Source organism: Lathyrus oleraceus, chromosome 4 (genome assembly GCF_024323335.1).
Source record: "Lathyrus oleraceus cultivar Zhongwan6 chromosome 4, CAAS_Psat_ZW6_1.0, whole genome shotgun sequence".
Lineage (NCBI taxonomy): Eukaryota > Viridiplantae > Streptophyta > Magnoliopsida > Fabales > Fabaceae > Lathyrus > Lathyrus oleraceus.
Window position 1 is genome coordinate 421,533,524 of NC_066582.1, and position 13,026 is coordinate 421,546,549.

Below are 13,026 nucleotides of genomic sequence, written 5' to 3' on the forward strand. Positions count from 1 at the left end.
GGCAACGAAACCTCTTGATCATTCTCCACCATAGTAGCATTATACTGGTACGAAACAACTCTATCGGATGCATACAGGACGGGGCCCGCTAATCGTATTACTAACGGTGATGCGGATCTATTGACGATGTTATTGTTGCTGCTATCAAACTGAATCAATACCCGCTCGAGGATCTTAAACACTGGTACTATAACATTAACATCATCTATATCCCTCGATTGTTGAATCTGGATTACATTCTCATCCATCAACTTCTGGATATCTCTCTTGACGATTGAACACCCACGGGGCTTTACACTACAAATTGCACAACCGTCATGGTCGTGCTCACACACACTGATGGTACACAAAGCCTTATGCATCTCTACCAAGGATCGACGAATACGTCGCACATCGAACACTCGGAAACTTCATATACAACCATCTACCATATTAACATAGGAATTATCATGGGCAGACAATGGGTTAGCTTTTACATTTGGCGCACGGTCCTCAAAGGACACCATCTCACTCTTCACTAACTTTTGGACCTCATACTTCAAAGGGTAGCAGTTTTCAATATCGTGGCCTGGAGCTCCTTGATGAAGGGCAGAATGGAGTTCTGGCTTATACCACCACATAAGTGGTTCTGGAATTTGTGGCGGATTTCTTGGTTGGAGTAGGTTCTTGAGAACCAAAGATGGGTAGATTTTGGCGTACATAATAGGAATAGGGTCAAAAGATACCTTCTTCCTCTCGAAATTCTGTTGTTGTTCTAGTTGTAAGACCCCAATTTTGACCCTAAGATCCCTCATGAAATTTCATCATAAGCATTAACATTGGGATCATACCTTGGCATTCTCCTTACCCCTCCTTCATTGGGTTTGTTTTGGGAGAGATCACCAAGCACTTTGTGATTGTATCATACTTGTATTTTATCATTTCACTAACCAAAATATCAAAAATATGTCTTTGTATTTGCCTAACTCTTTTGTAGGAAGGGCATGATCCCATTGATTCATCAAGTTCACATCTAGGGTTTGAGACCCTCATGAACAAAGAGCACAACCATGGATTGATTCAAGAATATTCATGAGCATCATATATGAGTCCCAATGTTCTCTACATGTTATATTGATCAAGTTTTGTTCAAGAGTTTGAAGGTGATTTGCCTTATAAACCCAGGTTTACTGGGTATCTTGAGTAACTTCTCCAACAAGCTATCTCATAAATTGATCAAATTTCTCAAGGGACACTTAAAAATTCATCATCTTATGCATATATGAGCTACCATGAGCCTATAAAGTCAAGAGAATTGGAAGTTAGCAAGTTGGTTGGTGGTAGTTGGCCAAATGAATTCATCTGATCAAAACTGGGTCTCCCTAGTCCCTATCTCCTACAATTTTCACCATATGAAAATAATTCCAAGATAAAACTTACTCTAAATGAAATTCCAAACAACTTTCGTGTTGAGACCTAGAGCTAGTTTTTCTTGGAAAATCATTTTCTATGTTGAAACATTATAGGTCATTTTGTCTAAACCCTAATTTGAAAAGTCAACTTCCCAAGGCCATAACTTGCTCAATTTTTATGATATGAAATATTTACAAGTTTCAAAATCAAATTAAATGTGTCTAATTCAACTTTAATTTTTGGAGTGGGAGCTAATTCAACTTTTTTGAGCATGTGATATGAGGTTACATTATATGTCACTTTTGACCTATACCATTGATCAAGTGATTTTTCCAAACTTCAAAAATGCATAACTCTATCATTTCAAATTCAAATTACATGAAATTAGTGACCATTTTGAAGGTATTTGAAAGAGATACAACTTTGATGAATACACATTTCTCATTTGAAGCTCATATAAAAAGTTAAGCAAGGTGGAACATTGAAACATATGGTTTGACACTTAGAAAAAAATTTATATGTAAAAAATTTCCAAACTTCCACCTCAAAATTCTTCATGATACAAACTCCAAATGGAAAAGTGTTGAACATGAAAGTTATTCATCTCAATATCACCTTTCCAAAGAGGTAAAATTCATTCATTTTGGACAAGGAATGCATAGGTTGCGCATGGCATGAACATGGTGTCATCACTTGGCAAGGATCAAATTTCAAATCTTCATGCACACTTGCCTTACAATCCAAGTTGAATTCAGATTATCTCACACTCATTTGTGGACTTAGGACAATGATTTTATGGGCCTATGCGCGCCCATGCACCCATGCATCATCAATACCAAATTTGGAAAGTGGATTTCAAGTGTGCAAAAAACAACGGTTTCAGATATAAATAGAGCCTCATATGCTAAGTATTTCACACACATTCGCGCCAGCTTTGATCCCCTAACTCTAACCCTCACATTGCAAAGGATAATCCTGAGAAATTCACTTGAATTTGAGGTTGAATTTCCACTGTTTTGAAATTCAAATCTCCAGGGATCCACAACCTTTTGAGCATTTAATCCTTCTTCTGCAAGCATTTGGAGTGAGATCAAGCACGAGCAAGAGCAAGATCAGTTGAATCCAGACCTTCATTGAAGGTATTTTTTCATAAATTTTGATCTCTTCGATGCTCTCTAATTCTTGCTCAATTCTATTGATTCTTTGGTTTTCTGATGTCCTACTAATGTAGGCAAGAAGATTGAGTTGCTTAGAGGCCAAATCGAAGCAACTCAATTCATGTACCTCAAATTTCAACTCCATGTATCTCTCAATATACTTGGAGTTAGAAAGGATTGAGGCTAGATTCGAACTCAGTGCCATTTTTACTTTGAAATCATGTCCTTGTTTTTAATTTTGGTGATGGTTATAACTGAACCAGCCCGACGAGGTTCGGCGGAGAAGACAACTGGTCCTTGGCCGCCGATGGTGTGCTGGATGGTTCTGAGCCATAAGATCCTTTTAAAATGATCTAATCCTGAGCGTTCCTTTTGAATACCAACTGTGTGGCGTGCTGAATAAAGTGCACAGTGGAACGCGTGTTTTGATCCACTTGATCTGCCACCTCAATTAATGAGGGAGATCAAGTGGTCCACGTTTTTTCTGATATTTTAATTTTCATTTTAATTGCTTTATTTTCAATAATTCATATTAAATTTAATATTTATCCAAAAAATATGGGACTTTCACCAAAAAGTTTCAAATATTTTCTCTTTCATATTATGAATTAAAATTAATTTTTGGATCATTATTAATATTTTTCATGAATTAATTGATTTTGCATTTGTTTTTAATTGTTTAAAAATATTTTTAAATGTCCAAAAATTATGAAATTTTTTCTCCAAGGTCCTTTGACCTTGTTTGACCTATGATAAATCTCATGACCATTTCTTTGGTGTTTTGATGAGATTTTAGGAAATGGACAAACCATATTTAATTTAAATGCACTATTTTAGTATTTTTTAATTTGAATAAATGCCAATTAAATTTGTTGACCAATTGTGATGACTTGCTTATGTTTGACTCTTGTTGTTGGGTCTTGGTCATAGTTGATTTGACTTTGTCAAATTAATATCACTGGATTTAGGGGATTAATGGAATGTACATTCTATCTCCCAAAATGAATGGATGATATTAATTTGGTAAAAATCCTCCTTTGACCAATTTGTATTTTGATCCATTTCCATCCCACTTCATCTTATTCCCCTTCTTCATTCATTCATTTCATTTGGCCTATGATATCTCAAAATCCTAAGGCTAGTTGATTGAAGAATTGACATGAGTATGGATGAGATTAGGCCACCCCTTTTGCATATTCTTTTTGTGTGTGGTATGTTTTATGAGCATAGTCTACTATACTATGTCTCTAACATGCATTAACACCAAAATTTTATTGCCCGACCTCAAATAGTCGTGACTTCTACATAAGTCCAATTACGATTGCTTAACATTGTGCTAAATTTGCGACATAAAAGGCATAAGCATTCTAGTTAGTGAGATTGTAAGTCTCCCCTCTTTCATGGTATTGTGTGGAAACTTGGCCTTTTTTCCTTCCTTTGTAAGATGTCTTGGTTCAAGGATCCATGCTTGTGATAAGTGGGTTGAGTGTTCTCCAAAGAATAACTTCAATTAAAAAGCAAAAGCAAAGCAATACTAACTTCTAACCTATTAACTACTAACTTTTAATTTCAAGCCTTTTACTTTAATGCCATTTAATTTCTGCTTTTATTCCTTTGCCATTGTTCATATCATTCTAATTGTTTCTGTTAATGCAATTTTCACTTTGTCCATTTGGACCATACTATGTGATATATTTTGTTTGTGTATACTTTGTTTGTTTGTGTGGTCTCTGACCATTAATGTACATAATAACAACAAAAAACCCTAAAAACTTTTGTGTGGACTGTTGGCTTGATCTTGGACAAATGGACTTAGAATCTAGGCAACATTCTTATGCTAAAGGACTTGGCCAATGCCAACTTATTGAGAAACCAAGTGCTTGCAATTTGAAACTTCATCTGATACATCATTCAAGATCCTTTTGAGTTCATCTGCAACATGATCATTGTGAAGCTGTTATTTTGAACCTGTGACTTGTGGAATTCATCTGTTACATGGGCTATTTTGAAGAAGATCATGGAATGGATAAGCTTGGATGTGGCCATCTTTATTTAATGCCTTGCTCTTCAAGATAATATAATTGTGCATTTGTGTGTTGCTTAATTCAAAAAAATCCAAGGGAATTCTGGGTTTCTATTGATATTCTTGTCTATTGGATTGCTACCCACTTGGTCGGATATTTTCAACTCTAAACTTTTAAATTTTGTACATAGGGTAGTCTCTTCGTCTTCTCCCCATTTCTTTAATTTCAAAATCTCTTTCTCCATTTTTAAAAATCTTCTTTGTGTGAACTACTTTTGTTCTAAACTTTGACCACTTTGCAAAAAGATAGGAACTTTGGCCTTATGCCATTGCATTTTCAAACTTCTTTTCTTAAATCAAACTTGTAAATAAACTTAACTATACTTGACTTAAACTTTCAAAAAGCAAAAAAGAACTAACTCATTCGAACCATTTTTTGGCCTTTGTGCCTTGACAACCAAATCTTTGTTAAAAGCAATGCATCCACTTTGACATTTGTATCACGAACTACGAGGTTTTGATCTCTCATTTTTATGTTGGTACGTAGGCACAAAACCGAAGGTCTTGTCAAACACAAAAATATAATCAATGAATTCTTTTCTCATCCCCCCATTCTATTTGTTTGTAAACATCACTTTATACCAAGTACATATGCATACAAAAAGGGCTCCCTAGGAGTACCTAGAACACTTTGGGTGCTAACACCTTCCCTCTGTGTAACCAACCCCCTTACCTGTAATCTCTGACATTTTATTAGTTTTGATTTGAAAACTTCTTACTTTTTAGGTTTTGTTCGTACTTTTTCCCTTTTCCTTTGGAAGAAATAAAAGCGCGGTGACGACTTTTGTTATTTGATGTCTAGCTTATCCATAGCTTGATGATCATGAATTTACCACTACAAAAATTGTTTGTTCTTTGTTGTGCCTGTTGTTGACATTGTTGTTGAAATGACACTGATTGATTGTTTGAAAATACTGGAATAACGGATGAAACTTGAGGATGATGTTGACGTGGTTGCGGATTTATTTTGACATGAGGCCTCCTCTGCCTCCCTACTGACACTGCATTGGTTTCACCTTCCTTCTTTCTGGCTAAACTTCTCCCATACTTCTTGCTCGATGATACCTCTTACTTAGACAAACGTCCCTCACGGACACCTTCTTCTAACCTCATCCCCATATTTACCATTTCGGTAAAATCACTGGGGCACTAGCAATCATGCGTTCGTAATAAAACAAACTCAACGTCTTAAGGAAAGTCTTGGTCATCTCCTTCTCTTCCAACGGAGGATTGATCTGAGCAGCAAGCTCTCTCCACCTCTGGGATTACTCTTTGAATGTCTACTTGTCCTTCTGAGACATAGACCTCAGCTAGTCTCTATCAGGCGCCATGTCCATGTTATACTTGTATTGCTTTACAAAAGCTTCACCCAAATCATTGAATGTGTGAACACTTGCATTATATAGTCCCATGTACCACCTCAGAGTCGCACCAGTCAGACTGTCTTGGAAATAGTGAATCAATAATTGATCATTATCAATTTGCGTTGACATTTTCCTAGCATACATGACAAGATGGCTAAGTGGACAAGTTTTTCCCTTATACTTTTCAAAGTCAGGGACTTTGAACTTCATCGGGATCTTGACATTCGGTACCAAGCAGAGTTCAGCATCACTCTTACCGAACAGGTCTTTACCTCTCAGAGTCTTCAATTCCTTTCGCATCTCAAGGAACTGATCCTTCATCTCGTCCATCTTCTCATAAACATCAGGTCCCTCAGACGGCTCAGAATGGTAGATGGTGTCCTCGACACGAGGTAGCGTGTAAACAACTGGAGGCGGAATAGACATGACCGGGCTAGATGTCGGCATGGAAGAAAAAGTAGGCACAAAGTTCGGTGGCATTCCCCACGGGAATCCAGCAGGCATAGTTGAGGTAGCAACCTCTGAGATGACAGTTCTCTGAGGAGGAGGAGTTGCAAGCGTTGGAGAAGAATGATTCTGATCAGCTAAAACAGAAACCATCATGGCAGTCAAACGAGCAATATCGTCCTTCAACTCTCGGTTCTCTTGTTCCAAATGTTCCATGATTCTCGGTTGATTGGCGTGAGTGTTGTATAGGTGAGTAAGCTCGGCTGAAGCACATAAGAATAATCAATAAAACATCTGGCAGAAGAAAACCTGTTATGCAAATGATGCATGAAATGCAATGTTTTGATTATTTTTATTTTCAAGGAACATACTATTTTATTTGCAAATATATAATAATAACAAAGTGATTGACCATAAAAATCTCTTTTATTCATATAATTTTAGAAGGATTACACTGAGTACAATTTGGGAAACCAAAATACAAATAAAAGAGAAAAGGAAACTAATCATCCTAAGGATCCCCTAACAACAATGTCAGATGATCTAGCTGCAGGTGCGTACTTCCTTCGGATGCGTCAAATCTCGGACTCAAAAGAAGTCTTCATCTGAGCCTTCTCAAGGACAAGCCGATTAACAATCTTCTTCCAAGCACCAGAAGGTTGAGGCATACTAGAGGAAGGTGGACCCTCTGGTTCTCTTTGTCTCTTCACTGCTTGGTCTTCAAGAAGTTCAATAAGCGCGTCTTTATCCTTATACTCAAGCTGCAACTCCTCATGCTTTCTGCTCAAAGCATGGAACCGCTCTTCCCACATATCCTTCTCTTGCTTCATCTTGGTGAGTGCGTCTTCCAACTCCTCTACATCTTGGTTAGGGAGAGTTGATGGCTCAGCCACAACCATAGACATAGGTCTTTCACAAGTAAACGACATCTTTAATTCCAAAGCTCTCTTCTTCACCCAAAGAGTGTAAGCTTCCAAAGTTGAACAGTTGCGCGGACCAAGCTCAGATCTTCTTTTCCTATGCACATTGTGCCAAGCATGTACCATCTTTTGCTTCAAATGTTGGGGATCTTTACCCTCTTGATAGAAAAGACCTTCTAACTGAGTGTTATTAGGTTTGTCTCTCAAGGGGAACCCAAGTTGACAACGAGCCAAAGCAGGGTTGTAATTGATTCCTCCTTGTGTACCCATGAGAGGCACATTCGAGAATTCACCACAACTATCAATAATATCCAAGCTACCCAATACAGAATCATACCAAACAATATCATCATTAGTGAGAGACATAAGTCTCTGAGACCACCGTAGACATTTCTTATTCTCCACAAAAGCAGGAGTCTGAGGAAAGTGCAAAATAAACCACTTGTACAGAAGAGGAACATAACACACAATTGTTCCACCACCTTTAGAATTCCTCAAATGCAAAGAGAAGTACATATCACCTAACAAAGTAGGCACAAGATTCCCAATCAAAAAGATTCTAATGGCGTTAACATCAATAAAATCGTCAATGTTAGGGAACAAAGCCAAACCATAGATGAGCAACACAAAGATAGCTTCAAAAGCATCCATACTACCGGCTTAAGAAAAGGCAGTAGCTTTCCCTATGAGAAACTCAGAAGTCAACGCAAATATTCCTCCTTTCTTCATCCAATGAGACTCAATCTCAGACTTCTTCAGATGAAGAGCTTCAGCTATAAGATGATATCTGGGAATCTCTTCCAATCCACTAAAAGGCACTTGATTAGAAACAGGTATTCCCAAGAGGTGGTCATACTCTTCTAACGTAGGCACAAGCTGATAATTGGGAAAAGTGAAGAAACGGTATAAAACTGAACCAACACACTCAAGAGTCCTTCCACCATATTAGCAGACAATACAGATAGAAGCTTCCCATGATGTTGTTTGAGGTCCAAGAGATCTAATACAAAGGATGATATCTTCCTTAACTCTTTCAAATCGGGACATCTGAAATTGTACTTCATAGTTTTGCTTCGTCCATAATCCATGGTCTGAAAATATTTGAAAATAAAACCTCAGTTCCTTCAAGTTATTTTTCGTGTGATGAATGTAATAATGTGCATGAATGCATGAATGCATGAATGCAACAACTACAAATAACAGATCACACACAAGGAAAACAAACAAAGGTCAAGGAATGAATCAAGTCATTATCAAGATTAATCATCCATTTTGGTGTATTATGGTTTTCACCTTATCAACACCCAAGTTCCATTGATATTGACAAGTCTTGATTGGATCAACCAAGAATCAAGGGTTTGATGTGAGTCATGAGCATGGAGTCTGGTTAAGAACCATCCCAAAGGAGTGTACTAAGAATAAAACCTGTAGATCATGTTCTAAAAAGTTCCCAGAGTCTTAATTCTATCTATCGGATATTACATGTAAGGATGACTGACTCATCAACCCATAATATTCTCAAGATAAACTCGTCTTAGTGTAGTATCACATAACAACTGTTATCAAGTCAACACCTGAACAGTCTCCACACTACGTCCTAAATAGGCCAAGTTGGGTTAAATGTTCTACGGTCCTCAGCTTCTCGGACCCCAAATCAGAGAAAGTAATTCCTAACCATAAATAACTTGTGTGACATCAATAACTCCAAAAGGGTCTCCACTAAGTAGATGGGTCTCAAGCCAACTTGTTAAGGACTACTCCACACAAGTCGAACATGACTATACCATCCTCCTATCCTAATTGCACTCAAGTTCGGGTTAGAACTTATCTCACCACTCAGAGATCACCAAGCACAATAAGCATATTATATCACACAAACAAATATACAAACATCAAGTACACAAATATATACGCATAAAAAAAAGTAGGCTAAACCCACAGAGGACTACTCCCCAGCAGAGTCGCCACTTAATTTCTGTAGCGGTAAATTCATGATCATTAAGTTATGGATAAACTTAACGTCAATAAAACCAGAGTCGCCACCGCGCTTTTATTGTTTCCAAAGGAAAAGGGAAAAGTACGAACAAAACCCAAAGATAAGAAGTTTTCAAATAAAAAATAATAAAATTCCAGAGGTTATAGGTAATGGGTTGGTTACACAGAGGGAAGGTGTTAGCACCCAAAGTATCTTAGGTACTCCTAGGGAGCCCTTTTTTTATGTGTGTATGTGTTTTTGGTATAAAATGATATTTGCAATAAATAGAGTGAAATTCTGGTATCAGATATGAGATGTCGAAGGTAATGTCACGACACTAATATCTGAAGAATACAAAAGGATAAAAGATAGAGAACAGTAATGCAAGAGACACAAGCAATTGTTAACCCAGTTCGGTGCAAACTCACCTACGTATGGGGCCTACCAAGCCAGGAAGGAAATCCACTAAAATAGAATCAGTTACAAGACTCTCAGTAAACAACACAAGTTACAGTTTTTTTCACCTAATCTCTACCCGTGTGACTTCTACCTAAGAACTCTTAGATATGAGATCTGTAGCGGGGTATTCGTTACCATTAGAGATATTGACTAAATCTAAGGTAAATCATACAAGTCGAGTCACCACCGCACTTCTATTTATCCAAAGAAATGGTTAGAAAGCGAACAAAAACATAAAAGTTTTATCGAATCAAGAACTAGTAAAAATGTCAGAGATCTGGGTAAGGGGGTTGGTTATGCAATGGGAAGGTTTTAAGCACCCAAAACATCCTAGGTACTCCTAGGGAGCCCTTTTCACATTGGTTGTAAGGTTGGTATTCTGTGAAAATTTATTTGTGCAAACATGATTGAAGAGATGAGAGGAGAATGTACAAGTTATTACATTTTGTGTTTGGATGGATAAACCCATTGCCTACGTACCATCTTAAAAAAGATTAGGATCAAAACCTCGTAGTTCGGGGTAAAAATCTCAAAAAAAGTTGGTGAATTGATTGGTCCAAAAGCCTTAAGGTCTTTTGTTATCCAAGGGAGAAAACTCAACCTAAAAACCAAAAATCCACCATGTGAGGATAGCTTCAACATGCTAGTGAGGGGTTAACCCTATAATAAGCATGGAAGACTCATTGACCATCACTAAGGATATAGGTGAGTATTACATCTACCTTAAGGATAACTCAAACCTAATAGCTAAAGGTTATGAAAAATTTGATTAATAAGGTGGCCATTGAAACCACAAAAAGACATTTGAATGGGTTGTATTTACCAATGAAAAGTATTTACAAAATGGTCAAAGTTGACTTAGAAGTTCAATTCAAAATAAGTGTTATGAAAAGAGAGTTTGAAAATCAAAAGCATAAGACTTAGGTTTCTAATGTTTGAAAATAAGTGTTAATGTTTGCACAAAAGTTTTGGCTAGGGTTAGAGTGGAGCGAAGAAGAAGAATGGCTAAAGTCCTAAACATACAAGAGACGAAGGATAAGAAACAAGACCACAAATGGAGTTCCTCTCTTGAGATCATATTGATTATCTAAGTAGCTCCCATCCTTTGGAATATGCAAGCAAAATAGGTATAAGCTCAAGAAATCAACATAATAAAACAAGCTTCTTAGAAGATCCCCAATGCCTCTTGTATCTTTCACTTTGGATGAACATGGCAATGATTCTTCAAGTTGAATTCTCATAGGATCCCCTAGCATAAAAGCACACACACATCAAAGAGTCTTATGAAGTAAATCAAGAATGGACAAGAGTGAGTTTAGAGGTTTGATCCTTCTAATCCATCTTCAACCTTAAGGTCCTTTCACTCCAATTTGCATAGGGGAAGTCCTAGAAACTAAGTCCATTTGTCCATTCCTTTGCATTTTGGTCCACAACAATAAAAAACAAAACACAAGCACAATAATATATACACAATTATGTGCTCAAGTGAGCAAAAGGCAAATTGCATTAACATAAACATGTGCCCAAATGAGCAAAGGAAAAAGCAAATGAATAATATGTACAAGAATAGTAAATTGCATAAAAGTAAAGAGCAAAAAGTAAATGCTAATTGTTAATGGTTAGTGTTAGTAGTTAGTGTGCCATAAGGAAAATTTAGCGTTATGTTAAGCAATCGTAATTGGACTTATGTAGAAGTCATAACTATCTGAGGCCGGTCAATAATAATGTAGGCAACAATACAAGTTAGAAGTCTTGATTATTGAACCAAGTTCCAACAACTTGCCATGCCAAAAAGAAAATGGGAAATGATCTTGTATTGGTTTAAGTCCTTTGTATGATTTAGGAAGCAACCTATCCTTAATGCAAAGCCATTCACTTGATCATATGATCAAGATGAATTGGATTTGAATCAAGGAAGATTAAACCTCCCTAATCAATGCTAACTTATCAACCTTCAACTCATTGATCAAAAAGAAAAAAGAAGAAGAAGAAGGAGAATGGAAAATGGAAATGGAAAATGAAAAGAATAAAGTGCATTAAATGAGATAGAATGTACCAATCACATATGTTGACCAATGACATTCAGAATCATGGTCAAACAATCAAAAGCAGAAGTGAGATGAAGATTGGAAGTCAAGAAATGAACAAAAATATTTTTGGCATTTTTAATATTTAAAATAACCTTGAATTAAAATAATAAAAAAAGGTCAAGCTTCAAAATCACTTCAAATCAACCTTGAAAGGTCCAAGTGATTTATCCCAAGTTCAACAAGGTCAAGCCAAGTTTGACAAAAAAATTCATCATTTTTAAAAGTCATAAACTATTTTTAATCAATAAAAAATGAATAAAAATAACCTAATTGAACTAAAATCTCAAATAAATCTCAAATCAATTAAAAAATTGATGAGAATATTTTTCATAGATCCATCATCATTCAAATAGGTTAGGAAAATATTTTTGTATTTTTTGAATATCAAAAACTATTTAAAATGAATTAAAAATAACCAGAAAAGAGAAAATTCACAAAAAATATCAAATGACAAAATAAAAAATATTAAAAATGATTTCTAGAAACTAGAATTTAAATGGAGAAGAATGCAATTGGTCCCATATTTTTTGGAATTAAAATGAAAGAGTTATGAATTTTTGAAATTAAAGGAAATAAAAGAAATAAAATCAGAAATTAGAAAAGGAGAAAAAATCAGGAGCGTCTGATCAAGCCTCATTAATTGACGTGGTTGATCAAACGCTCCACATGCGCGCGCTCATGGTGGTCTCCAGTCAAACGCGTCACACAAGGCATTATTAAAAGTCATAAGATCCAAAGGCTAGGATACAAACTCGAGATCAGATCCAAGGGCTCACAATTGATCTGGCAAAGAGACGGTGGCCAGAGCCACCGTCTTCTCCGGTGAGCATGAAGATTCCGGCCAAAGTTGCAGGTCATCAAATCTTAATGAAAACGAGCAATCCTTATATCATTGGAAAGCTGGGGTGATGTACATCACCCCTGTACCATTAGTTTCTCTTCTAGATCTCCATAGAAAGAGAAATCAGAAGAAGAAAAATATGGTGTTCATGCTGAACTTCAAGTTTTTACAAAATTGAAAGCACAAATCAAATGCCTCTAGTGAGAGGACTTCAGACAACACAATAGCCAGGCAAATGGATCAAAGATTAATGAGTTTCGAAGGAAAAACCAGTTGATGATCACCTTTGAATTGTGAA